Raw genomic sequence first — 27,825 nt, forward strand, 5'->3', positions numbered from 1 at the left:
GCAGACGTTGGCTATTGTACTGTCTGCCTGTGCAGCGCAGGGTTTAGCATGCTGCTTTCCATTGATTGTTCGAGAGAAAATAACCACACTTTCTGCTTTATTCTCACCTGGTTTTTTTTGTCTTTGTGGGCTTCTGCTTCTTCCTTGACGATTGGCTGCCATGTTTTTCTGGTTCAATAAAAATTACTACATTTCAGTATATTGTATGTAAAGCCTCAAAGCATGATACAGGGTTGCAGTTTTTCTGTTGCAGCGCGTCGATCAATGTGCAGTATTAATCGCTTTGTGTGCGACGAAGAGCTGCTGATGAATTTTTTTTGCAATGGTCCACTTAAGTCGCTTTCCGCCACATCGCTCGGTGAGTGGCGGGACAAAGTCTCATTCACTGCCAGCCTTCCCAGTTAACATGGATATTTGACTTCTAAAGCCGTCAATGGCAGTGAATGTGTTAATGTCATGGTAGTTATGATGCAGATATAAGCTAAACACCCAGCACTGGAAGCCTGATCGGGACTTGTCGATCCACACCGTGGATGGAGCTGGCTCCCCATGGCTTCAATTTGGATGCAAGAGCTCTCAGCTATGGGCTGACCGAACTCCGATCCTACTGAAGGGACACGCCAAAAGTCGCCCGTAGGGGTTAACGGAGAGAGTAGCCAGCTAACGAAAAAAGTAGGATGCATTAGACATCAATGAAATGTGAGAAGCGTGACGACGAGATGGTCATCTGAGGACACAACCTGTCTAGCACATGCTTATTTATGGGTTCATTTTGAATCAACTTGCCGCGTCTGTGTCTCCGCCGAGAGCCTCAGATGAAGAAAATGAGGTTACAAGCACAGCTTGTCGAGGAAAATTCATTAGAGCAGACAAAACACTGGTCATTGCCTGGTCAATGGCCTCCATGAGCTAAATTAAAGCATGGACGGATTTTCCTTTGCACTTTTTTAACACCTCAGAGAATTTTCTCAGAGAAGGAAAGGATCGTCAAAATACTGGATGACTGATTAAATCGTGAACAACTGACTGATCACTTGTGATGGCTCTGGATCAGATTTGCTTAGCACTCATTTGGGCAGATGCCGACTGGTGCAGGTGGAAAGAGACAGTCTGTTTAAAAAAAAAAAAAAAAAAAAAAAAGTAGAACGATGGTTGAAATTCCTGATCTGCTGGAAATGTTGTGTTTTCCAGGAGTTTTTCCAGACGCTGACATCGACCCGACGGCGGTCAGACAGGCAGACACCGGAAATATCAAGAGTGTCCTTTTTAAAGACGCAGTGGACTTTTTCTGTTTGTGAGAATCAACGATACCTTGAGATGTTTAACTTTGAGGACACATTGATCTGAGACTTAAATTTAGATGTGCTCCGTCTGCAGAAAGCATACGTTTTCAATCGGAAACTTCACTACCTTCGCCCCTCTTTGCTTCTGACTGTATGTACAGTAAAGAGATGTTGTTTCAGTAGCCTCTTTTTTTTTTTTTTTTTTTTTTTTATATAGCGAGATCCCAGACAATTGCTGCATCGGAGTTGTAACAGTAGCTCAGGCTAACACAGAATGTAGCTAAGGAAGGGGACGTAGTTCAGTGTATGAGGCCCCCGGGTTTTATCCTCGGCATCTACACTACCTTTGAGGCAGCCGTGGACAAGTGGTTAGGAACGCTAACACCCCAAAGTGGGAATCCAGGTTCAAGATATCAACCGGCAGAAGAATGTGAGTTTTATCATGAGGGATCATCCACCCTCAATGCCCCCCCGGTGTGGTGTCTCCAATATCCTGAACTACCCGTGCTTCCCAAGTCCCTGGACTACTGTGTCTTTACTTTGTTCACTGCTGTGATGGGTTAAAAGGAGAGGCCAAATGTCAAGACTATGCATTCGTTCACGACAATAAAGATGATTCTTCTTTTTATCCACCTTTGAAACAGAACCCAGCCAATATTTCACGCACTTGACTTCATTTCAGGCGGTAGAAAAAAGGAGGAAAAATGACAGCTTTTACAGGCCGCCTGCGTCGAAGTTTTCTCTCCGCAACTTCCCTCCCTTCACCCCCTGCAGCCTCCGGCTCTATGCACAGTGGAGGGCCATTGTTTCGGCATAACACAGGGCAAGAGAGCAGAGAGAAAAGGCCTGTTATCTCGCACTTTAGATTGGCCTGTGATGCGAGAGTGGAAGTGGGGGGTGGGCTGTGACTGCTTTACTCGTTTACATTGCTTATCACATGTAGCTTTTAACCAGGCTCTGTTTTTGTTGTTTTCCCTGTCAAGATGTTGCAGCGAGCTATCGCTAATGTCGAGACAGTGGTGCTAGACGAGTTGCTATTGCATAAGCAGCTACGCCTCAGTTCAAGTGTGCTAGCCTTGATATATAATTCACTTGCACTCATCTCAGAAAATATCCGACATATGCGTCGAGGTACTGAAGCTCTGAATGCGTGTCGCTGGTAAAGTGGAGAAAGATGGATGAGGATGAGGAGGAGGAGGAGGAGGAGGAGGATTAGGACGGAGGGGGTAGACCGGTTTGGAAAAAGGGTTCCGTGCGACCTGCACCACGCGTTTACCTCACTGGTTTCGCTCAGAGGAGGTGAGGTAACCCGCCGTCTTTTGATTCACACCGCATCACCCGTCACCATTTTCCATTTCAAAGTTACGTCAGCGCCCCAGCACCTGCCCATTTATGGCCGCCGTGTTTACGCGGCGCAGCGGCGGCCACTTAATGACGGCCTTCGCTCAGATGAAAATGTCAACACGTCACCTTGATTACTACAAAGAGTGGCGGGCACGTTCTGCCGTCTACAAACATCTGCTCACATACTACAATGTGTGGCCAGGGGCACGCGAGCAGTCTTGTAATTTTACACACGCACGCACACGCACAGGACTGAAACGCTGTCGGTCAGAGATTGATTCGCTAACGAAACACAAAAAGTTGTGATACTGCGCGTGTTGAGCCTGCACCTTCTTATCTTCAACGTGTGGTATGTGTGCAGATTGAATAACATCCTCCTACAGGCCAACGGTCTGAGGACAAACTAAACCACGTTTTTTGGGGGGTTTTTTTTGGGGGTCCTCTAAGGTTGAAATTTCAAATCAATATCTCGACAGTCTCTAAGGAGCAGCACAGGATCACTCCTCATTCCACTACAACAGTTTTAATGGTGATGTTTGGGCATTCTGGATCATTTATATTATTCGAATTGTAACGTAGTTATCACACTTTTTTTTAACCTAGTAAAATGAAAGTGATCCCATTTTATTTACAGTGGATATCAAAGGTTTACGCACCCTTGTTGAAAAATGGCAGGTGTTTGCGGTATTAAAAAAAATGAGACTAAGATCATTTATTTCAAAACTTTAGCCACCATTTAGCTTTACAACTCAATTGAAAACAAAAACAATTATTTCAGAGGGAAAGTAAGAATAAACAACTGAAATAATGTAGCTGCACAAGTGTACACACCCTCTTATTACTGGGGATGTAACTGCATCCAGAATTAACCAATCACATTCAAAGTCAGCACACACCTGCCACCATTCATGTACCTCTGATTAACACCAAATAAAGTTCAGATGTTCCAGTTGGCTTTCATTTCCTTTTTTGTAATTGAGTTGTTCAGGGTCACATTAATGGTGTAAAAAGTTTTGAAATGATTCAGCTTGGTCTCATTTAAAAAACAACAACAACAACAACAACAAACATCTAGCATTAGAACAGTGTACACTTTTTTTATCCACTGTAATTGGTCCAAAAATGAATTCTTTATTTTTGTTCATCTCTCTACACCAGTGACATACAGAGACAGGCGGAACAAATAAATGTTATTCCATGTTGACACGTGTATCCACTTTTTGTGACTTTTTTTTTTGGTGGTGTGCCATGAGATTTTTTTTCTCATGTAAAAATGTCTTTTTTTTTTTTTTTTTTTTTTTTTTTAAATGGGCCAAACGCTACTGTACGAAATGCCACTAAGCACCGACACAGTGGTGGCACCGAAACTGTGCTCATGTTCGAGTTTCTTCACATTTCAAGCTCCAAAATGTCACTGTTTTCATCCATTTTGAGCTCAAATGGCCCCTCAAGTGAAACATTTGCATGTAGACAGCTGACTGAAGCATCCAGCTGCTGCTTCCACTTTCCAACATTCATTATTTAATGTTAGAGATGAGAGCTGATTTAAGCTTCCAGTGCCGTTAAGTCCATTAGGAATGTGTGAGTGCTCCTGCCAAGCAACTTTTTGTTGTTGTTGTTGTTTCCAAGTGTTCAAGCCTCCAACTGTGGCCCTCACATCCACACCAAAAGTTTCCTCAAGCAAACTTTGCCTTCATGCAAATGAGGCCAAACAGCAGGATGGCGGCGACTTTGGAGCTTTTACAAGACACACACTCATATAGACACACATTGTGCAAACACTCACCCCGGCGAGAGCCTTGCATCCCTGCCGCCACTTGGATTCGATCGTTTTGGGGGGGAAACTCCGGCCGGTGGCTGCGCGTTTTGCGGTCTTAACGTCTCCCCGGCGCCGCCGCCCTCGCATCTGCGCCGCTCCGACACTTCTTCATATCCTGACACTTTTCAAAACGGATGCCCCCCCCGCCCCCTTTTCTTTTCCTCTCCTGTCCTACTCTCCACACTCCTCTCTGCTCTCCCTCCCTGCTTGTCTGCATTAGCACCGCCTCCTGCCTCCCCCTTCCCCTCACTCACTCCTGCTGCTTCCTCCGTCACTTTTGTCCACCCCCCCCCCCCCCACACGCTTCTTCCTCTTGTTTCCATCTTTTAACACCTCCCCACCAACTTTCTTTCTCCTTTTTGGACCAACCCCTTTTTTCTATGCATCTTCCATCTCCAGCATAGGATTGTGTCATACATTTATTTATTTTAGAGGCCGCACATGAGTGCAGGCGAGGCAACACCCCCCGCCCGCTTTTCCATCCAATCATCAGCATCTGACCCTCTCTGCTCAAATTATTAACATGAATAAGATGAGGAGCTTCAGCGGGGGGGCGAGGGCGGGACGATGAACCCACGTGGGATGAATTACGTAACGTTTGATCACGCGTCCTGAGGTGAGGGAGGGCGCTTGTTAGCGCGTAAAAAAAAAAAAAAAATGTCAGAGGTATGGAAAGCCGTTTCAGCATATTCGATATCCGAATATAATATAATATAATATAGGTATAGAAATTCTTTTTCCACTCCTTGTGCCACGTTTGGCCTACTAGTATGCAATTAAGCTTCACTAATAAACTACTGTGCTGCACTAGTAACACTTCACCGAGTAGAAATATGAGTACCACCAACATGCCCACTAGTAGTTTTGCCTCACTAGTAACATGTACAGTTGTCCTAATAGTATGCGGAAATGTCATACATACAGTAGTGGGGGGGAAAAAGCGCAATTTTTCTACAAATGTGCTGAACTGTCTTACTAGTGAGGACAAAATGCATATTAGCACAAGGACCTTACAGGGACAATATGCAGTTATCAAACTGATCGCAATATTTCAACGTAGCCTCATTTCGTGGGCATTGTGGTGCGAATAACAGTGTCAAGGAGGCTACTAGTGCGTGACACATCACTACTAGTTAGGTCTAGTAGCGTTAACAGAGCAAAAAAGTAGGTGACTAGTCAGATTCAATTTCATACTTCTCGGGCAAAAGTGGCACCAGTCGTGGAAAAAACATTACTAACAAGAAACAGTTGTTCACTAGTGTGTTGGATTATCTAACTAGTGAGCACAAAGCGCATACTAGTACATGGACCTTAAACTGGATATCAAGGATCTTGAATAAATGCTCAAATGGCTGAGCACATCGATGCGCAGAGGGGAAAAAAAGCACACGGAGAGGCTTTTTGCAACCTGATCCACGGTTGGGATGCTGAAATGAGGTTGACTCCTGCTAATGCACGTGATTAATGCACCAACTGTTTCAGCATCAGGCTATTTACAGATCTCTCTCACACACACACACACACACACACACACACTGCTGTCTCTTGTTGCGTGCCAAAGTGGATGACCAGTAAAAGCTGAGTAATGCTGGACAAGAGCAGATGTGTGTGTGTGTGTGTGTGTGTGAGTTCTTTTTCCTCTTCAACTTTTTACTTAAACGTTACATGTACTACCCCCGTGAGTCCCTTGGTGGTCAACAAGTGAGAAGAAAGTTCACTTAAGCTCTCCCACTGTGCACTTTGCTGCCATTAACACTGGCTACCTCGCCACACGAAGAGTAACACAAAAAAGCTTTTGAGCCTCGTGCGTGTGTGCGTGTGTGTGCGCGCGCACGTGCGGGTGAGCGTGAGTCTGCACAAGTTTGATTGTCAGCGTTCAAACGTGTGAAGACAAAAAATGTCGTTCGTCAAATGTATGAACAAACGTCTTTGTTGGGAGATGTGGTCAACGAAAAACAAAACATTTTTGTATAGCCGTCTTCGGCATATGTGTGGAAATTAAGATGGAAAATGTATGTAAAAGCCCAGTGACCTGCCGTTTGTTTACAGCTAGGGCTGAAACCATTCATTGACTATCTCGAATACTTTGACTTGAATAATTCGACGCGGACTAATGTTACTGTAGACTCGCGCATCACTCCATGTAGAAATAAGTTGCCATGAGGAAAGAGTGCGTACACAGAGAGTCCAACGTTTGGAATCATTTTCACACTTAAAAAAAAATAAAATAAAGTGCAATGCGTAGACTACGTAGCAAAACTACATACATGAGCCGCTGCAGCCACAACTGACGCTCAGGCACGCAAACTAGCTAGCGGTTAACAGCCAGTCGCTAACCTGAGCTCAAAACAGCCAACTCTACACTCTCATTTCCTGACTCCCACATCACTCGCCAGGCAAAACCTTTTAAAGTCACACACACTCAAAGTCACAGCTATTGTATTATGAAATGTGTACTATGGCGACCACAAGTGGACAACAATAATACCTGCAACTCCCATGCAAATGTGTCATGTAATAAAGCATTTAAAAAAAATAAAAATCGAATTACTCGCTTAATCAATGGGATAATGAGTAGAATAAGCACTTCTAAAAATATTCGATGGCTTCAGCCCTATTTACCGCCTTGTAAACTAACACTAACATCCTGTGGTACCAGCGGGTTAAGGGTTAAAGACCAGCGCAGCACAATACAGTACATTTTTTGGAGCAACTGTTTATGAAGCATTTGGATCATCACTACACCAGACTCATGACACAATGTGAGGCGGCAGAAGTGCTCATGGGGATGTCAACTACGATGTTTGTTATGTGACACATTTTTCATGGAAACTTTATGAAAAAAGGCCAAAAAAAGAAGGCATTTGTGAGCCATTTGTGTTATGAGAGGGACCGTGTCAAAACAGGCGGTGCAAAGCTTTCCGGTCTAGTGAGGGACGTGGACAGCTGGGCCCGGACAAGAGGAAACAAGGAAGCCTGTCATGGATAAACGCTGGAAGGAGGGTAGGAAGACAGCTGCTGCTGTGTTGTTGTGCGCACACGCTTATCTCGGCGAACATCTCGCAAACACCCCCCCCCCCCCCCCCCCCGCCATGATAAGGTCAGGCTGCAGTGCCGCATGGCCCGCAGGAGGCTCGAACACAAACAAACGTCGCACTCGAGATTGTGAGGAGGAAACGCATCGAAATTGAGGTGCAGTGAGGTGAAAAGTGAGCTTACAGAGGGAAGAAAGATGATTTCGTACCAGCCAGGTGCTCAGCTGTGAATTCCTGACCCCTTGAACTTCTACTCAACCCATCCTTTGACTGACACGCAAACCCAACCTGATCCCTCTACACTGACTCTTCAAAGACAGAGGCTAAGACTTGCATTTCCAAAAAAAAGTTAGGGATATTCATCTTTTCGGGTAAAATTTCAGGATGAACCTAAAATGCACGCCAACCTCTCCAGATGAACTTCATGTGATCGGCGCTACACTTATGACCGCACGTGTACAACTGTTTAGTGTTTCAGTACTTTTTGCACAGCTAGCTGTTCTCTAACAAGACGCTGAATAGCAAAATCCAGCCGTTTGATCCATTACCTTGACTTCCACTTCTATGCCTTTCTGTGCCTCTTCCAGTCTTTCTGTATCCCTGTTGCAACCTGCTGGTGACACTGGCTTAGGCCTGTGGTGTCAAACTACTGTAATGTTTGTCACGGGCCACATTGTAGTTAGAGTTTCCCCCCCCAGAGACTGTGAAAATCATATAAATGTATAACCACCTCTTGATATTATTACATAGTGTATGCACAAATGTCCCTGTATTTGATTTTTATTATATAGAGTGTCTATAAAATCATTCTGAAACAACCCATTTCATCAACAGAGTACCTGACATACACAAAGGCAATGTAATTAAAAACTTTGAAAACCACTTGAGTACAAAGAACAAAGCTGATTAACTTATCCCATAAAAAAAATGAAATTTCACCCTAAAGTCCAATATCCCTAACTTTTTGTGAGAAGTGTATATCACTTGTAATTGTGTCTCTCTCCACTTCGACCAGTGCATAGGGTGACTTCCTCCCCTGAGAACAGATTTAGTCCGTAGATGTTGTTCATGTGTGGTTCTTTACCTTACTCTGTTGCCCAAGGAGCTCTTCCTGAAGGTCTGGTGGAGACAGGGCGATGCTAGAAAGATCTCATCCCAGAACGAAGCTCATTTCTGGGCCTCCACTGCCTTGCCGCTAGCCTGGAGACAAAAAAACAAAACGCACAGTTCATACAGCAACGTTGACAGATCATCAGATGCGCGATCGCTATTATGAACTTTAAGGAGAGCCTCGGTCAGGCTTGCGAGGAGCTAATGCTGCCCCCACCTGGCGACAACTGCATTTTGCAAGAGGATTTGAACTTCCAACCCCACAAATTCACATTTGTCAGATCAAAAGTGGCATTTTTTTTTTTTTTTTTTTATATAGATTTTTTTCACTTTTTTGTTAACCATTTTCCCATATTAGTCAGGTAGCACAGTGGGATGAATGGATGTCAGGTAATAATGCATGAACTTTGATGATTAAGATATATGGTATCTACATTAGTAAATTCAGATTTGTGATATGCAGAAAATGTGAAGCTGTACAACTTTTTGTTACACACTATTCCATCCAATAAAACAGATTTGGATCTTCTGATTCCCAAGTTTCTTTGGCCAGTGACACACTTCTTGGGCGCTTGATGAGTTGAGCGATGCGATACGAATATTGATTTTGGTGCAAGAGGACCGACCGGCTTGCCTGGCTGTCTTTCAGGAGGCAGCGTTACGTTGCCAGCAGGCTTTTGTCAATGTTGAGGAAAATGGACGCACACAAGTCAAATCGTGAGCTCACATTTTGGGTCTTTTGGTTGGTCTTTTGTTTATAAATGATATAAGGGTAAAAGTTCTCAAAACATTTGTACCGACTAGGTATCAGTGTGCTAACAAAGTGCCCCCCAAGAAGCACAGATGGTCAGGGTCTTCCCTAATGGGGACAAGTGGGGTTGGCTTTGAGGATGAAATTAGCCTGATGGAAAGGAGAAAAAAATACTATATTTTTTAAGCAATCGTTTTATCTGGGTTTTGACAGTATACTTGAATACACTCACATGGGAAAAGGAGAACAAAAGAAGTTAGCCCCCGCCATTTCTAACAAGTGATGTTGGGTGGAGAAGCTAGGCAATCGGCAACGAAAAGCAAAACATTTGTGTACTTCCGAATATTGAGACAGTTTTTTTCAGTTTGTTGTCATCGCCTGGATGGACGGCAACACAGACCGAAGCCTTCTGTGGATAGCAAACACCCGCAAGCAACTGTCGCCCACCCAAAAAGGTGTGTAACTGCCTACAGATGCCACAAGATGGCGGCAGAGCACTTTTTTCTTTTTCAACAAGGCTGTGACCTTTCGAAATGAACATTCCTCGCCTCACTTCCAAACAGTTCTTTGGCCCCAAGATGCCACAAAAAGTCAGCTATTATTTTATATTAGACACGGCTATGGTCTAAGCACAAAAACAGCGAGGGAGGATAGTTCCAACCGGCCACTCATCCCGCGCGAATGCTAAACCACCAATTCGTGGGGGCTCACTCGACCTCAAAAAGTGCACTCGATTTTCTTCCTCATGATTCAAGACATGATTAATCAACAATAACGTCCACACAATTGACTGCATTTTATGGGATCTATTTATACCGCTAGTTGAAATAGTCGAAGATTTTCCAGCGATGCGGCTGCTCTATTCACGAACATTAGCAAGAATCTCCAAATGTATTCCGACTCTGAGGCTCCTTGTTGTTGTGACGTTGAAGGAAAATAAATAAAAAAGGCAAAGCTTCTTTGTTGTCATAATTTGCCCCGTGTGATGCTTGGCCCACTTTTCCATCCTGCTCACATTGTGTAAGCACGCGTACATAAAAGATGATTTGCTCCTTCAATTCCTGACTTTTATTCGTCCGGGATTAGGTGGCAGGCGACACACGAGTCATCGGAAGTAGCAAAGCAGAGGAAAGAACACGAGGAAGAGTGAGAATGAGCGTAGCGCTGAGAGTTGGCAACTGTGCCGACATCGAGCTTTAATCACTGACCTCCAAACTCGCAGCGCAAGACAAACGGCTCCGATTAATGAAAGCCATTCGTCTTGGCGGTAAAGGAATAGATGTGTGGGAACTAGCGTTTGCGAGTGGCGCTCTGACAGATCCATCTGTGGGTTATAGTTCACTCCAGTCTTGTTAGCGCACCCTTTACCCTCTGAACAATAAATGAAAGTCAGGCTTGGTGCACTTTCACCTTGAGCTAATTGAGGGCAAAGTTCTGACAACCAAAGGTGTCCCCGCCATATTGAGGTTGACTGTTTGCGGTTTCACAGTATCGCAGATTTTTTAATTTGTACATACCTGTATCTCATTTTATATCGGGGATTTTTTGTTATATATATATATATATATATATATATATATCGCAGGATTTCGCAGTGATCATTTTTCATCACAGACTAATTTGACTGCAGGCTCATAATAACAATAAGCACGAGCCAAGAGGATGTCCAAAGTTTGGGATCATTTTCACACAAATAAGATACAATACAATGTGGCTTACACCACAGTAAAGTAAACATCGTTAGCTAATTTAATATAGCCTACCGACGCTAGTTAGGACGAATGAGAGTGATGCCACGCACTTGCGGTTTTAGGACTGATCTCGCCCCGCCTCTTCCGGTCTGCTGATCTCTACGCCAAATGGCTGTATTATTTACAATTCGCTCAAGGCACACCGACAATTTCACCAAAGGAGTTTAGTCGTATCGGTAAAGCATATTCAGCCACATCAATAATTGAGTTCAACACGGACCGATCATCGTAATCTGCAGCTAGCATAGCTACTAATGTTAGGTCACAAGAGCCCGCTCATTCTTTTGTCAAAACTACAAGCGACGACACAATCACTGACATTTTCGTAACGTCTTTAAGCAAACTACATCAACAGGGGAAAAACGATTTGAGATGGCCACAGAAGGACAAACTCCGATGTCAAGGCACCACTGTAGAGGCCCCCCTAATAGACACGACCTTCCCCATCTGCAGTTGAGTAAAGAAACTCCCCTGGTCATTGTTTACGGAAATACGCTATTCTTCTTTTCCAACCTCCAAGTCCTCTTCTGTCTTGGTGGGCAGATTCGATGCGATAAAGAGTCTGTTTTTTTGGTTTTGTGGCCAAAAAATAAAGCTAGACAGTGAAAAATCCCTGTTGGAAAGAGAATGAATGATGTTGCAAGCTCAGACAGCAGCTGACTAATGAGAGTCTTCAGTGGGAAATCTGCCAAACGTGGGTGGGCGGGGGGGGGGCAACCAAAAGTGACCGTTTGGTAGAAATAAAAGAGAGAATACAAACAAACTCGCAACAAAGACGGCTGGAATGTTTTCAGTCGCACTTTTTCAGTGTCAAAAGCGTCATCTTGGTCTTTCGTGCGCTTCCGAGGTAGCTGCTCTTTCATTCGCATGCCTTCTTATCTCTTCTGTATTCTCTGTCTGGAGCTTTTTTCTTTCTCCCCCCCCCCCCCCGCCCAATCACTTTCCTATGAGCAGACGCCGCCGCTCAAAAGGCAATGAAACGGACAGATGACGTTGCCATGGGGCTGTTACAGACACTCAGCTGCAGCATCTGTCAGCATCTGGCTCCGCTGGCTTCGAGGAGCTTTCAACAGCGACAACTTTGAATGGCTTCAGATGACGACTTCCTCACAGCCGCCAAGTCACGTTTCCCTGTGAATGCCAACCAAACGTGTGCGGATGGTGTCACCAAAAGACAAATGATCCCATTCTTGCCTCGGAGAGAGCGATGTGGCACAAGCTGAAAACCAGACCGGGTTCCACGTGCGTATGCTGTGAATGCATTTGCGTTCCGTCCATACATGCACTTACAGCAAATGTGCTACTGGAACACACGAGAGTCGTGCCGGCTTGTGCAACCGCCACGCCGTCAGTCACCAACTTTGAAAACCAGTGATTCGAAAGAGTCGTCGCGGGATTCAAAGTGCTGTTTCTACGTTTCTCATGGGGCACAACAAAAGAAAATAGAACTCAGTGGAATGCTGATAGAAATGGGTAGAGTGAACCCCCCCGCTATAATCACAGTTGATCATTTGCTCCCCCACTACATTTCTTATAGGTTTTATAGTATGCAGGCGAGTCGGAATTTATAGTTGTGCATCTTCAGTGTCGTAGCAAGTTGTCAGGGTTGCGAGGTTACTTTACAAATGTATTCTGATACAATTACTAGATACCTGTTTTAAAAAATGTAGCCAGTAGAGTAATCCAGATACCACAATATTAAAGTAACGTAATGTATTTGCAATTACTCCAATACCAAATTTGCTGATAAAGACAGAAATTAAATATTAGTCAAAGTTTGTTTATGTTTATGGAATTCAGGAGGAAGTCAGAGCACCCGGGATTCAAACCCAGACCCTCAGAACTGTGAGACTAGTGCACCATGCTGCCAAGCTTCCTACTAGTGTTTAGGTGACCCAGTGTTTGTCACACTTACGAGTGAAAATCGAAAAAAGTTCGATTTAATTGACCTTATGAAGGCCACCTTTGCAGTTTGCAGTTTAAGCTAATAACAGCTCCCACACCCTTTCAGTTGAACATTTTGGTGTTTAGAAATATGGAATACCTTAGAAAGGGAGTGTTGATAAGTTCAAATGCGTTTAAATAGTGTGGGATGGTTACAAATATATAGAGAAATAAACAAAAGTACAGATTTCCCCGATCGTAGACGGTCTAGAATGTATCCGCTGCGAGAAATGGCGTTCAGTGACTCTGCACTGTTTTCGGCAAGTGACCAAATCGTCCGAATTGAAGATGCTCTGTAGAAATAAGTGAATGGCATTTCAAGCAACATTCCAATATGGTTTGGATCCATCTTTACAATTTCAGGTGATTTTTGGAGTTCCAATGCGGATATGACATCAATTCGATCTGTGGATTTGGCGCTGTTCGAGCCATGCATTATTCACTGAGAAAGATAAAAGATGCCCCAAAAAAGCACGTGTGTGAGAAAAATTGCATTTACCCAAATGTGCCTTTTACACAGTGAGTGTCGGGTATTAAGATTTTACACCCATGTTACGACATTGCAGAATTCCCTTGAACACAGGCACCATCTTGCCTTCGATAACACCTGCGATGGTAGAACATTGCAGTCTCAGTCAGGTTTTCACAGAACAGCAACACAAAAGAGCTTTGACCTTGACCCTCACTCAACTTTCCATAAACAACAGGGGCTCCTTGGTTGCTAGCTAATACTAATGGCGAGCCTATTGTGAGGTCGGTTTGTTTGTGTTGAATAATGTAACTACTGAATACAGTCATTTATGTAACATGTGCTCAGGACTGTGTACGTGCTAGATGCACGGTGTTGATGCTTTGCTGATTATTTTTTCGTCTGTGTTCTTACAGACCACAGCGAATAAATTAATCCAAATGGGATGCTGGTCTATGTTTTAAGTGCTTTGCCACCATCTTGTGGCATCGATTGGCAATTACAAACCCTTTTTTGGCGGGGGGGGGGGCGTCAATTTTTCATAGCGTTACTCTATTCGCAGCAGGGTTTGGTGCCTATCCGCTGCAAATAATTGGGGTTCACTGTATCAAGGTTATGAACAACGCACAATGAACTTGTTTACGGAGCATGATTAGAATATATGGTCATGCAGTACAAGAAGGTACGCTCGCTTACTGCCATACAGTACATTTGATTGTTGACGTGAGGAAATTTGGAAAACATTTCAAATTAAAAACTCAAAACTATGAGAACTGTGGCAATTTATGGGAATGAATTGGAATTGAATGGAAAGGTATCATATTCGAGTATGAATATAAACATTTAGATTTGTCATCAGCTGACATCCATGCAAAATAGCTCTCCTTGCTCACATTGCAGTACCTTAGTTGCTCCATTTTGTTTTTTTCACTTCACTTGAGCAGCGGTATTTCCGAACTCAAAATTTGGCTCGCAACAACAAGAAAAAAAAAGAAAAAAAAAAAAAGAAAGAAATCGTCCAGCCGATGGCTTGGAAATGTAATAAATGGGGGTTTATTATATATATATTGATTTCATTTTTTTAAATCCTCATGAATTCCCATGGAAAGCAACTTTGAAAATGCCTGAAAATTGCAGTCCTACAAGGCAACACATTCAATTGGCACCCGCAGCTGGAAAAAAGATGCCAGCACCGCGGTGAACGTCTAATGGTTAAGGTCTAACCGGAGAGCAACTTTAAACCGCTTCCATGAGCTTCCATTTTAATGCGAAGATGAGCACCATTCAATTTCCCACTGATGTTGCGCAGCATCTTCATCGCACACGCACACACACAGCACTGTGTGGGTTCTTTTACCTCGCAGCTGAGTGGCAAAGGTCAGTGCTCCCACGTTTGCGTGACAGGCGTTTATACGCCCTCAGAGTAATGGCGTGTGTGTGTGTGTGCAAAGCTAATGGAGACTGACACGAGGACTGACATGGATGCTGAACTGTGCTGCGCTGGGCCAGGCGGTCTAACCCAGCAGCGGGGATAAACTATAAATAGACATCCAGCCCCAACACTACCCCCCCCCCCCCTTTTTTTTCTCCTTATTCTCTCTTTTTCCTTTTGCTTTATCAGAAAACAAAATCCAAAATACTACTTTTGTCTAAATTAAGCTCCTCAGCTCACTTCAGGACGAAGATGACAAAAACAGTGGAGTTTTCCCAGGGAACATTAGAGGATAGGTTCACTGTATTCACGATGGTAGTTATCAAACTTACCCTGCGATCAAGTCCAGTTGATGTTAAAATGGAGAGTCGAGGCAAGACGCTGTATCCCCATTCCCACTGCCTATGTATGGCCGAGTTACTGCCTACAGTACCAATTTCCCACCAATAGAGGGCACTAATACACTGTGAAGGGCGTTTGTGTAGAAGATGGCTTGTATGGCGCCGGCGGAGATTCCCCCTGCTCGAATACGGATATAAACGAAGACGACGGTCACAACAGCTCAGTAAGCTGTGGTAATATTATTCATTTTTCTTAGAGGATAAAGAATATATGGCTGTGAGTTTTGTTTTATTGTCTGGATACAGGTGTTACTGCACCATTTGTGTTAGATTTCGTTGAAATGGTTTTAACACTGACATCGATGCTAGCATTTTTAACCAGCCTATGGCGTTTGGACTTTTGCCTAAGCCAGCGGACGTTCGTATGAGGCAAGTTATGTGGTTGTTTAACTGCTCGTCTTGCAAATAGTTTGCTCGCAAGTCAAAATCAATAAATAAATAAACCGACAGAGCAATGGCTTTTTCATACCTTGAAAAAGTCAGGTCACTCATAAGTCAAGGCATCACTGTATTTCTTTTGTTGTTCAGACTTTTGGGACACCCAGTGCAGTAAACCAGTGATTCCAGAAAATGATTCATTCACTGAAAATAATGCATGTTTGTTCATCTATCTATGCCACAGAAGTAGAGTGACGGGCAGAACAATTACATGCTCTTCCACCAGAGGGCAGAATGTAGATTATGAACCTAAGTAGCCACTTTTTGTGACATTTTTGTTTGGTGGTGTGCCGTAAGATTTTTTTTCCCCAAATGTAAAATATGTGCTTAGGGTAAATAAAGGTTGGACAACACTGCAGTAGACGAACATTCAAGCCAACAGCAACCTTGTGGTCTTGGGAGGGGGGGATGGGGGGGGGTTAGTTGGGCTAGTTAAAGAGGGGAGATTGGATGGGGTGAGTGTTATGTAAGTGATGCTAATCCCTTCCCAACCCAGAGCAGAAAAGGAGACAGCATGACACTGCCCTCATTTCATCCACTGCCCCCCTTCTTCTATTCCTCCTTCACCTTCATCAGGTTGATCTATGACAGTTTCTCGCCAAGCCAACAAAGTCTCACCCGACAGCCAGCAAAACGATCCAGATGAAGCGTTCCAGCATATCGTGGAGCTGACGGTTTCATCGTGAAGATGTTCCCTGTGTACGCGACAGCTCTCGCACGTATTACAGAAAACATCCGAGCTCGCTTATGCAACGAAAAGACCCGTTCAAATTGCTGCACTCAAAATAGTGACAAGCTAGGCAGGTGATCGTCGATCTTTCAACTCTAACCCCACACAGTCTGACCTTGCCGCTCATCACAAGACACGCCGTGGTCGTAATCTGCGGCGGTATGCTCGGCTCAAAAAGGTCAGCGGATGTAGTTCAATCATCTCAAAGGGTGTTGGTGGTCGCTTTCAAGAGTGGGTAAATGGGATTACAATGAACCCCCCCGGTAGGTATGGTATTATTTTCATGATGAGCAGGATGAGCAGTGACTACCGTATAACATCACTTTGACGAAATGAAACAAGACTCGCTCGCACAGTTCTCCAAATAAGAGTCAAAGTGTGCTTGCTTCAAGCCATTTATTTGTCACTCCCATTTGAAGTTTACTGCAAAACGGACATAACGTGCTGTTCAACAAAACCAATTTATTTATAATTATATCTTAATACTAACTAACATCCAACGTGAAACGCCATAGATGGGCTAACGGGAATCAGCATCCAAAAGATGTGTCTCCTGTGCCTATGTGGCGGCCATGTTGAATGTGGCGCATCAATCTGGCGGCCATGTCATAATGGAAATATCTATTGTCTATTGTACATAGACTCGCAGCGTAGCGAGAGAGAGCGGCATGGCAGCAGTGTTCACTCTGAGGTTTCTGGAGTGTGAAACATGCTACTTTTGATACAGTAACAGTTTTTCTTTTGTCAAACCATTCGCCTTTGTTGATAGATTTGAAACTAGGAAGCACACAAATTCCTCGCGGCTCATAAAATCGACTCATCTATGATTACTGTACGTCAACAATGTCACCATGACAAAGCACAGAGGTGTTGTAAGTTTGGATAAAATGTGAAACATTCAAACATTTTCAAGCTGCTTTTATATTTATTTACGATACCTTTGTACTGTGCTGGGCGTTTTAAGGTATGAAAAAAACCTACAAAACAATAATTTTGGACTGTACAGTAATATGGGTGCATATGGCCTCCAAAAATAAAAAATGAAAGTCGGATATATCAGACGACCCTACCCTGCCCCTATTGGTCCGTTCTATACTGAAGTGTGAATATGCAGGGGACCACTGCATAGGACATAAAGGATTTAAAATATTCTCTCTTACCTATTTTAGCAATTAATCTACCACTAAAATACATTTGTAATTGGTTCCCAAACAAATTACTAACAGTGATGAATTGACAAGAACTTTAAAGTGCTTTGATACAAGATAGCAAAGCCCCCAGCAGAGGAGGGTGGTCCCTGGTACGGAGGATGCCCCTTAAGCCCCCGCAACCTCACCAATCCCCCCGACTCAAACAGCACGCTCCAGTAAACTTTGACCCAGTTCTGTCTAGTGGACAGTGGGTGAGTGGGGGTACGCCAAAGAACCCCCCCGTCCCAGCCTGATATGATGTGAATATCAAACCCTGTGTGGACAATGCATCTTTTCAATGTTAAATGCCAGAGGGAGGCTTGAGGACGCATGCATGAGCAAAGAATCACATTGTTTGGTATAGTTCATTGAAAATTTAGCCAACACACACACACACACACACACACACAAAGGCACACACTCAGCGCATCTCCTGCTGAGGACTTGATTTCAGTTTTCTGCTGATCACACACAAGACAACCCCCCCCCGCCCCGCCCCGCCCCCACCCTCCCGTCCTCATCCAATTCTTTATCCGTGCCGTGCCTCCCGTTTCTCAGAAATCCCACACAGCAAACAGACACAATCCTCCGTAACCAATTCTCTGCGGGATAATGCAGAGATGACAACGACACAGAGCCCGACGGCACCTCGGTCATTGAGTTGCGTCACGCTGAGATGAAAGCAGAAGTCACCCTTCCCATTCAGTCAATATCGTTTGGAATGCATTTTTCCTTTTCCCAGCGTCACAACCTCCCCAGCTCATCAAAAAACAACAACAAACAAACCCCATTTAGCGTCTAGCTAGCTATGTTGATTTCAACCTTTTCAAGCAACGCACCCCATTCAACACCCTGATAAGAGTTGGCAGACCCCGATCGCTGCCACCACACATTCCCCCGACCTGTCCACGAAACAACAACAAGCAAACTTCATTTAACATATACGGTAGCTAGCGATGTTGAAATGGCGGGCGTGCAAAAGGAAGTATACCGATCTTACAATGAAAAAACAATAGCTTTATTAAGACACGATTTGAATACAATATAAATAACTAATAATAATAATACGATACAATACAATAATAATACAATCTCTTATGCGCTCAAATTGGTGGCCTTCAGCTTTTACACATTCCTGTTGTCGAGTTTCTACACTCTCCACTCTGCAAGTCAGCCGCACCCACCCGCCTCAGCCAGTTGGCCACGCCCCCCTCTGCCAGTCAGCCACGCCCACCTATTTAAGGCTCTGCTGTTGTCCCACTCACTGCCAGATTGTTCGATACGCGCCGATACAACATGCTCCAGCACTTTTCTGTGGATTGATGTCCCGTTACGAACCCTGTAACCCCTGACCTTGCGGCCTCGTCATTCTATTCGGTCAGTCTTCTGCCCAAGACCACGAGTTCTGCCTTAGCACTTTTGCCTACCCCCGTGACTCTTTGGTGTTTTGTTCCAACGATCCTAAAGTGTAAGTTTCCCCATCCCGCTATCTGTGGATTACGGAGCATTACAGGACCTGGCTCCAAACCCTTTATCTGGGCCTTGAAGTTTACTACCATAAAAAACCCTTCCTAATCTTCAAGGACTCTTTGTCGGGAATTTGAAGTTTACTGCGTTGCTACTCACCCATCTGTTGCTAGACTAGTCAATTCCAATGATTCCTGTGGTCCGGTGTACTGTATTTTGGTCCTACACATGCCTGTGCCACACCGGGGGTGTACACCAAAGTCCTAACCTAAGCAGACCATGGCTAACAAAATTTGATGGCTTATCACTTCATAAAGCACCTTCGACATCAGCCAAATGTTCTGGGACGTCATCCAGGGCCTACTGGGATGTCATGGGAACTCAGAGGGGGAGGAGGCTGGACTCTTGCGCAAGAGGGTAGTGGGAGTTACGTTTCCGATACCGCAGCTGGGTCAGAATCCCAAGGGTTTCCCAGGAAAACATATGTCAGCCATTAAAAAGGCACGGACTGACCCTACATTTTCATCGGAGCAGGAAATCATGATGTAAACACAAACCTTCGCAGGCCCCCTTTCTTCCCAGCCTCCCAGATTCTACAAGACAAGTCCGCCACAGTTTACCCAGACGAGTCAGCTGACACAGGAAGACGAAGTGGGGGGAGGTGGTGGGCAATGACGGGGAGGGTCCTGTGCAGAGCTTGCCATGGGGTCATCTATCAGATGCATCCTCCAACGACAAAAAAACTTGGCTGAGAGGATTTTTTTTTTAAATCCCATACGTGCAAACAATCGGGTGTCAACAGATCTTTGCTTGCTTACATTAAGATCTCACGAGGTGTAACATCCTGAAAAAACCCCATTGCGCTGAATCAGCTTTTTTTCTTTTTTTCTTTTTTCTTTTTTCCCCCCAATGGAAAGAACATTCCGGGCAAGAAGAGACAGCTGCAGAAGTTATGAGAATTTTTTTTTTTTTTTTTTTTTTAAATCTTTAATTTTATGTCTTCGGAATTCTGGCCATGTAAGACAAAGACCGGATACCCATTTCAGACCGCAATAAAGTAGCTAAAACCAGAAGTACAACACTGAGTCTTCAATGCAACAAAATGTCTGTGAAGTCCATATGATTCTAGTTACTATGCTCCAACAGAAAGAAGAAGATTTTGCATTATAAACGGGTTGCTGGCAGCTCCATTTTCAGCCAGCCAACCACATGTGAGGATATAACCGTCTTTTAAATCAATCGACGGAGGTATCACTGAATGTTCTTTACTGCCAAGCCAAAGCAGGAAACAATATTGGCCAGCAAATCAGTGCATCTCAAATAAATAAAAACATCTGGATCTTCCTGTGCTGGGCCTCCATACCAGGCCAAGTTCCTCTCATCCATCAACCTTGTCTGCATCGTGCATGTGCCTTTGTGTGTGCGTGTTGCTGTTTCAGCACGGGTCACCCGGGCCCCCTCGTACATCAGCCTCCTGACACTCGGCGACACGCGAGACCGCTTTAGCTCCCTGCGTGCAGGGACGAAGAGCAGAGGAAGACGGCAAAGACGGATGAGATGCCGTTTCAGCAAAGAAGGCGACTGGCGGCGTCCCGTGTCGCGCAAATACGGTTTGACTGGCCCACTAATGGATGTTTGGGAGCAGTTGGCAGACTTCAGCGCTGCCGCGTTCCCGTGCGATGTGCGGCGCGGCCGCTCGTGTCCATTATACACTCGGCTTTGATTCCAGCTTGGCTTACACGCTGTCGAGGCTTTCAGAGCTTGTCGCTATCAGATTCCAATTGACTTGGCATCTACTGTACTTACGGCACAGGGGGACACTCTCATTACTCTCCATAGATAACTTTTGAACGTTACGAATTGCGCGCAATGAACTAGTTTGAATCTGTGTATCATTCATTGTTTTCATTTTCAATTGTGCATACAAACATTTACCATCATTTTAACGTCCATAATAACATTGCTGCTGCGTTAGCGTAAGTTCTTGAAAGACTATGAGGCGTTTCGACTGCACAAATTCAGATAACGTCTCTGCTGCCGGAACGGAACTGAATGGTGAACCGAAGGACGGCAGACAGGCAGCGCGGCCTTTAATTGGCCGTTTCACGGTCTGAAGTCGGTAAAAGAGGGCCGCCAGTTGCAAGACCGCTTGATGATGACACAAGACGAGCAGGAACGGTTTGTAGAGCCACGCCTCAAAGTTCCAGCCATGGGTTTCATTTCATTTGGGACAAAAAATACTGCAGAGCCTTGGAAATTCAGCATCATTCCATCTGGCTCCGCGTAAGCCAAATCAATGCAAAATGGGATTTGCTTCATAAAAATGGTTCACCACATGAATTTATATCTGGCATCTGATAGTACTTTGTTATTGCTTGGCATCGACATGCTGCACATTTAGACATAAAGTCACTAACGCAGCCGTATCAAGAAAATACACATCAGTGAATAAACATCCTCATGTAGCCTTATATTTTGAATGAGCGAATGAAGGCACTTCAGAGGGCTCGCACTGATTAAAAAGCTGTCGAAAGCCACAAAAGGTGGACGCGGGAATGAATAGAAAACGGGAAAGGCCGAGGCTATCTTTTTGTCTTTGATCTTGCGCGTTTAAAATTCAATGTACGGCGTTTATATAAGCACTCTTCTTCCTGCCTCTGAAAGACAAAAACAGCAAAGTTCCTAATGAAACGACCAGCGCTTAATAGTAGTTTATAGCGCACAATAAAAACAAGCGTGAGAAATAATGATTTGGTCTTTGCAATGTATTAACTGTACAATAAGCCGTGTGCTTGTGGTTTGCACTAGCGGCGTGTCGAGCGCCGCTAAATCCTAATGAGAGGTGTTTCTAATGGGACCGAATGTGTGTGCGTGTGACAGACAGAGACCCTTTCTCGAAAACGTTCTGACAGCTGTCCATGATGACGTGATGTTCGACACATGACAGCTGAGGGGACTGAGAAGCACAACTGGAACTTGCCCATGAACATATCTCAACAAAACAACACACACTGAATAGAGACAATCAAACTTATTGTAACCTCACGATCGCCATTTATACACACAGCACACGCACAAACACATGCTATTTTGCAGGAAATAGTCCCGGTATTTGTTGCAAAGAGCACAAACTAAGCCCAGTGTGAGGTGCGGTTTCCTGGCATTCATGTTCTCTATCACATGATGAAAATACCATTTCTGCAAATGGTGGCCTGAGGGGAGTTTATTGATTTTTTTTGCTTCAATTCGATGGAATTTGTGTTGCTTCTTTTTGGCCACCTGGGGGCAGTCAAATACACACATACAGATATTATGTACACGGAGACGGTCTCACCTCCTCTATAAGTCGTAGGAATATTCATCGTTTTTCACAGAAGATAAGAATGTATGCCTGCGAGTATTGTTACATTGTCTGTGTTGTTTGTGTTCAAATATCCATTGCTTAAAGCAGCGGTGTCAAACTCATTTTTGTCTCGGGCCGCATTGTAGTTATGATTTCCCTCAGAGGGCCGTGAGAACAGTGAAATGTATAATCACCCGATCATATTATTAGATAACTAGTTTTTGAAATCTGAAGACAAGGATAATAGTTTGTTCAAGTATTGATTAAGTTACTGGAGAAGAAAAACTGCAATATCTCGACATTATTGTTTATTATTATGACAATTTGGAATTTGGGTACAGATTTGAGCAAAAATCACAGAAGTTGACGAGCATGATTTGCTTTCGCGGGCCACATAAAATGAGGTGGCGGGCCGCATCTGGCCCCCGGGCCTCGAGTTTGACACCTATGGCTTAAAGTGTCACAACACCGAGACAGTGATGCTACTTTCCGAAGGCAAAGGTTGTTTGTGTTATTCTCTTTATGTTTATTTTATAAATAAATATTTTGAAGTTTCTTTTTTGAAGAATTGTTCACTGTCTGTTGTAAAGTGAGTGGAGTTGAGTTCACTGCCACCGTAAAGCGCTCGTTTTTTTGCTCACACGTCAAAGCAGAAAAACTTTCCGGACGGCGGTCGTAAGCCGGGTCACCGCTGTATATATTTCCAAAACTTGTTTTTAAGAACAGCGGCACGGTGGCCGACTGGTTAGAGCGTCAGCCTCACAGTTCTGAGGTGCGGGGTTCAATCCCCGTCCCCGCCTGTGTGGAGTTTGCATGTTCTCCCCGTGCCTGCGTGGGTTTTCTCCGGGCACTCCGGTTTCCTCCCACATCCCAAAAACATGCATGAATTGGAGACTCTAAATTGCCCGTAGGCATGACTGTGAGTGCGAATGGTTGTTTGTTCCTATGTGCCCTGCGATTGGCTGGCAACCAGTTCAGGGTGTACCCCGCCTCCTGCCCGATGACAGCTGGGATAGGCTCCAGCACCCCTGCGACCCTAGTGAGGAGAAGCAGCTCAGAAAATGGATGGATGGATGGATGTTTTTAAGAACATTTATTATCCGACTAACGAGAGAAACAAGTTGACAGAGTGCTTGAAAAAAAAAAAAAAAAAAAAGCATCTTTTTACCGTTTTTGTAATACTCACTTGACTACCACATTAGCATAGGTTATTGAGAATCGCACACAAATTCGGGTCACGTGGCCTCCTGAGGAGCCGAACTAGAAAACCGAAGACCCCCTTCGACCTGGTTTGGGCAATGTAAACGCGGCAACAGGGAGTGCCAACACGCCAAGCGACAATGACAGTTTTAAGACTCCGCCTTAAGTTACGACGCTAACGTCAAATTGACCGTGACCGTGGTGGTGTCCGCGATGATCGGGACGCCCGCTCAGCCTCACGCCTCCCTTCTTCTTAAACTGCTGCAACCCTGAGCTCGGCTATCCCCTCCTACCGACACCCACAAATCCCCCATGTTGTCTCTGCCCCTTGAGTCCCACCACACCTACTCAACACCCCCCCCCCCCCACCCTCGGGTGACAGGCCAAGGATGATATAGCACCTTCTGGTAGAGAGGCGGAATGATTCCCGTGGAGAGGTGATGTAACGCTATCGGGAGGAAGAGTTTAACCATGTGCAGCCTTTACAGTATGTTAAGAGTGCAATGGGAAAATTGGATATCTGTTACAGGACTTTTTTCAGTTGTGTTCCGTGGTTTTCAATCGTGAATCGTAACACTTGGGTTAATTAGATGAAAGGAGATCGATTTCTGGAGCGGCACGACGGACTAGTGGATAACATATCCCTCGAACAGTTCTGAGGTCGAGCGTTTGAGGGTTCTCACACATTCCAAAAACGTGCACGTAAGCTTTGCTGAAGCCTTGTCCTTCGATGTGAACTTGAGTGTGAATTCTGTCGCTGGTCCAAAACTTGCCTTAAAACCCATTTTTATTTCCTGGCGTTCAACACGGCATGTAACTAGAGCCCATATTTTGTAATTGACTCTATACGCCACAAGATGGCGGGGAAGCACTGCTTAAGTCTAACTAAAACTCCTCAACTCACTTTAACATACTTCCTTGACACCAGATGATGCCAAAGCCATACTGTTTTTGATTTGCCCTGAGCACAAAAACTGTGAATAATTGAGTGCTTCAACAAATAATGGACAAACGGGTTCGAGAAAAATCCACAAGGAGACAAATTTGCAATTGCCTGACGGCGAATATGCTCGGGGTTCACCATATGTCCGGTCAGAACCACAGTGACTGTATCGATGTGAAAAATCGCCATGCATTTCCAATGAGAAATTTGGAGGTATTTTGATTAAAAAAAAACAAAAACAAAACAAAACATTTGAAACCTTTTCATGGCCAGAAATGTCACCATGCTGACTGTCTGACCTCTTTGCAAAGATAAACTGCGCAAGTTAATTGGTCTCCACTGATTTCTTTCAGGTATTCTAGTCAATATCAGACGGAATCCTTTTTTTCCCACAACAAGATCGACATGAACTTTCCTACCAACCCCATCAAGCGTTGTGGATTCGACGCAGATGAGAGGAGATTATTTATGATCCAATCAGACCTTGGTAGGCTTCCATCCCAACTCCAAAGTAATCCATATATTAAAATAAGCCCGGCCAGGGATCACAAAAAACAAAACGGTGCTCTGCGCCATCTTTGGTGACCTTCAACCTCTTCATTAGTGCTCCTGGCTTTCATAAGAACAGAAAACAGCTGGAGGGATCAGGAGTCACAATCACAATGAGTGTGTGTCTGTCTGTGTGTGAATGGGTGGATGTGTGTGTATACTAACAGCTGCACATAGCAAGTGGAGGTAATAGTGTCTGGTTGCACACACTTGAGCGGCTTAATTAAAAACACAACACGGAAACACAGACTTCAAGCCGGATTGACAACACACCACTCAGGCCAAGCAGGGTACACACATTCCCGTCGTCGGGACAAATTGAAGCATTTTTTTCCCCCACCCGTCCGGACGGATTCTCGGATGTCTATAAAAGATTATCCTGAGTGATTACCCTGTGGAGAGGGATGTGTTAAGAGGGATTTTTTTTTTTGCTCTGAAAACGACAGGAGCCAACAAACATAAATAATCAATATTTACGATGACAAATCCTTATGTCGGAGGTTAGCACCGACTTGGGCCAAGTCACGGACTCTGCAATTGTGAAGCAACACGGAATAACGGCCAATCAGCAAGCTCGCTGAAGCTGGCGCTGTTGGCCGACACAAATGGAGGAGCAACTGTTTGTGTTGAGTGTTTGTATGATGCGTCTCACAACTCATCCACCTCGATTAAAAAAAGACTAAGAAAACTGTTGCAACCACAAATAAGTCACCACATAAGCTAACAATAAGCTTAGATTCTTCTAGTGCTTTGTATTTTTCAGCAGTCTGCATGCCCTATTACACTTTGCTGCCTCTCACAGGTCAGTCTTGGTACTACAACATATGGCCTTTGACTAAAATCTTACAAAATTCCAATTTCCAATAGAACTATTCTTTTTTCCTTTGCTCATAGGAAAAGCAAATTAATTTACGTACTCAAAACATATTTTGTCCTTTGCTTTTCTCGGGTGGAACGGTGGACGACTGGTTAGCACATCTGCCTCACAATTCTGAGGACCGGGGTTCAATCCCCGGCCCCGCCTGTGTGGAGTTTGCACGTTCTCCCCGTGCCTGCGTGGGTTTTCTCCGGGTACTCCGGTTTCCTCCCACATCCCAAAAACATCCATGAATTGGAGACTCTAAATTGCCCGTAGGTGTGAATGTGAGTGTGAATTGCCCGATGATAGCTGGGATAGGCTCCGGCACGCCCGCGAACCTCGTGAGGAGAAGCGGCTCAGAAAATGGATGGATGGATAAATAAAGAGAGCCATTTTCAACACTTAAAAGTTTTCAGTAAGGCGTAAAAACAAAGAACAGACCCGCCAATAGTATAGATCCGTGAAAAAATATTAAATGTACCAAATTCAGGTTTCGGTCCAACAGTGAAAAAGTACTGCCTTTTCGAGAGAGAGAAAAATTCCTCTTATTAAAATGTGTATTTAAAGATGATAATAAATGTTGAGTTGTACAGGTGAGACAAAGTGACCTTCGCAAAATATTTGCGCCTTGGAAGCACATACCTCGGTTCATAAATTGCCAACATGTCAACTAAACAAATAATCTGTCGGCATGTACCCCACTTAATTCAAACTACCAACCCATTAAACCCACATCTGCACGTTAAATCCAAATATGGTGCACCAAAATCAGTCAAACATACACGAAAAATATCTCACCCAGGAGCCATTTTGGGTCCCCAACCCTCAGTTTGGGAACCCCTAAAAAAATAATAACAATAATAATAATAATCACGCATCATGGTCATTAACTCCAAGCAACATTTACTGTTTATTTAACAGCGTGCTAGTTTTGTTTAGTTCATTTTTTTCCAAACCACAAGCAAGTTAGTTATAAGGGACACAGTTATTTATAAAAAAAAAAAAAAACATTAGCTCCATATTCTGTTAGCAAACAGTGACTTGGACTCACCTCAAACAAGACGTACAGGAGTAAATATCCAGCACGTATCCGAGTGGAACTTCCGTGGCAACCACACGATACGAATTCCACTCTTGTTTTCGCTCTTTTTGGGCGAGTTGTGCTGGGTTCTCGTCTGCCCCCCGAAAGTGTCTCCGCCGCCGGTGCTGAGAAGCAGCTCGGCCCGCCGAAAGAAAAAAAAAAAAGAAAAAAAAAAAAAAAGAAAAAAAAAAGATGAGGCTGCTCGGTGTGCGCACCCGGGCAGCCCGCTCGCAGCATGAGGGGGGGCGGGGTCACTCGCTTGCTTGACTGTCATCGCCGGAGCTCCGCCAAACTTCAAAAAACATATTTTCGTTTTAGCCTTGATATCCAGCTTGAGGTTCATGTACTAATAAACTCCTTGTCCTCAAAAGTGCATCGTAGCATGACTGTGCCTTACTGGTATTTTTTTTCCACTACTGGCTGACATTTCTCCACGCTAGTAGCTGTACTAATAGGATAACTACATGTTAATAGTGAGGCAACACAACTAGTGGGCATTTTGATGCTACGAGTAGGGCCCAGGAGGCTACTAGTGCCTACAAGTTGGCCTAGTAGTGTTATTAGTAATGCACTGTAGTTTACTAGTAAGGTTTAATTGTGGACCAGTAGGCCAAAGGTAGTGGAAAAAACCGGACAACTATGCCTCTTGATATCCAGCTCAAGGTCAATGCACTAGTAGAACCAAC

The 27,825-nt window shown here is 44.3% G+C and overlaps 1 protein-coding gene across 5 annotated transcripts in view; it reads right to left on the bottom strand.

Moving 5' to 3' along the window:
• Positions 1–27,309, bottom strand: part of LOC133486209 (leucine zipper putative tumor suppressor 2 homolog) — a 55,950-nt gene extending 28,641 nt beyond the window's left edge. For 3 of the 5 annotated variants that reach the window (XR_009790962.1, XR_009790961.1, XM_061791023.1), the window contains exons 1-2: positions 27,110–27,309; positions 8,566–8,681 (exon numbers count right to left, since the gene is read on the bottom strand). The gene's annotated coding sequence lies outside the window, so the exon portion shown is untranslated. Of the gene's footprint in view, positions 1–107; positions 169–4,413; positions 4,643–8,565; positions 8,682–27,109 lie in introns of those variants that run through there. The other 2 variants (XM_061791025.1, XM_061791024.1) reach the window with 2 other exon arrangements.
• Positions 27,310–27,825: the final 516 nt, after the last annotated feature.

This window comes from Phyllopteryx taeniolatus, chromosome 11, assembly GCF_024500385.1.
Source record: "Phyllopteryx taeniolatus isolate TA_2022b chromosome 11, UOR_Ptae_1.2, whole genome shotgun sequence".
Lineage (NCBI taxonomy): Eukaryota > Metazoa > Chordata > Actinopteri > Syngnathiformes > Syngnathidae > Phyllopteryx > Phyllopteryx taeniolatus.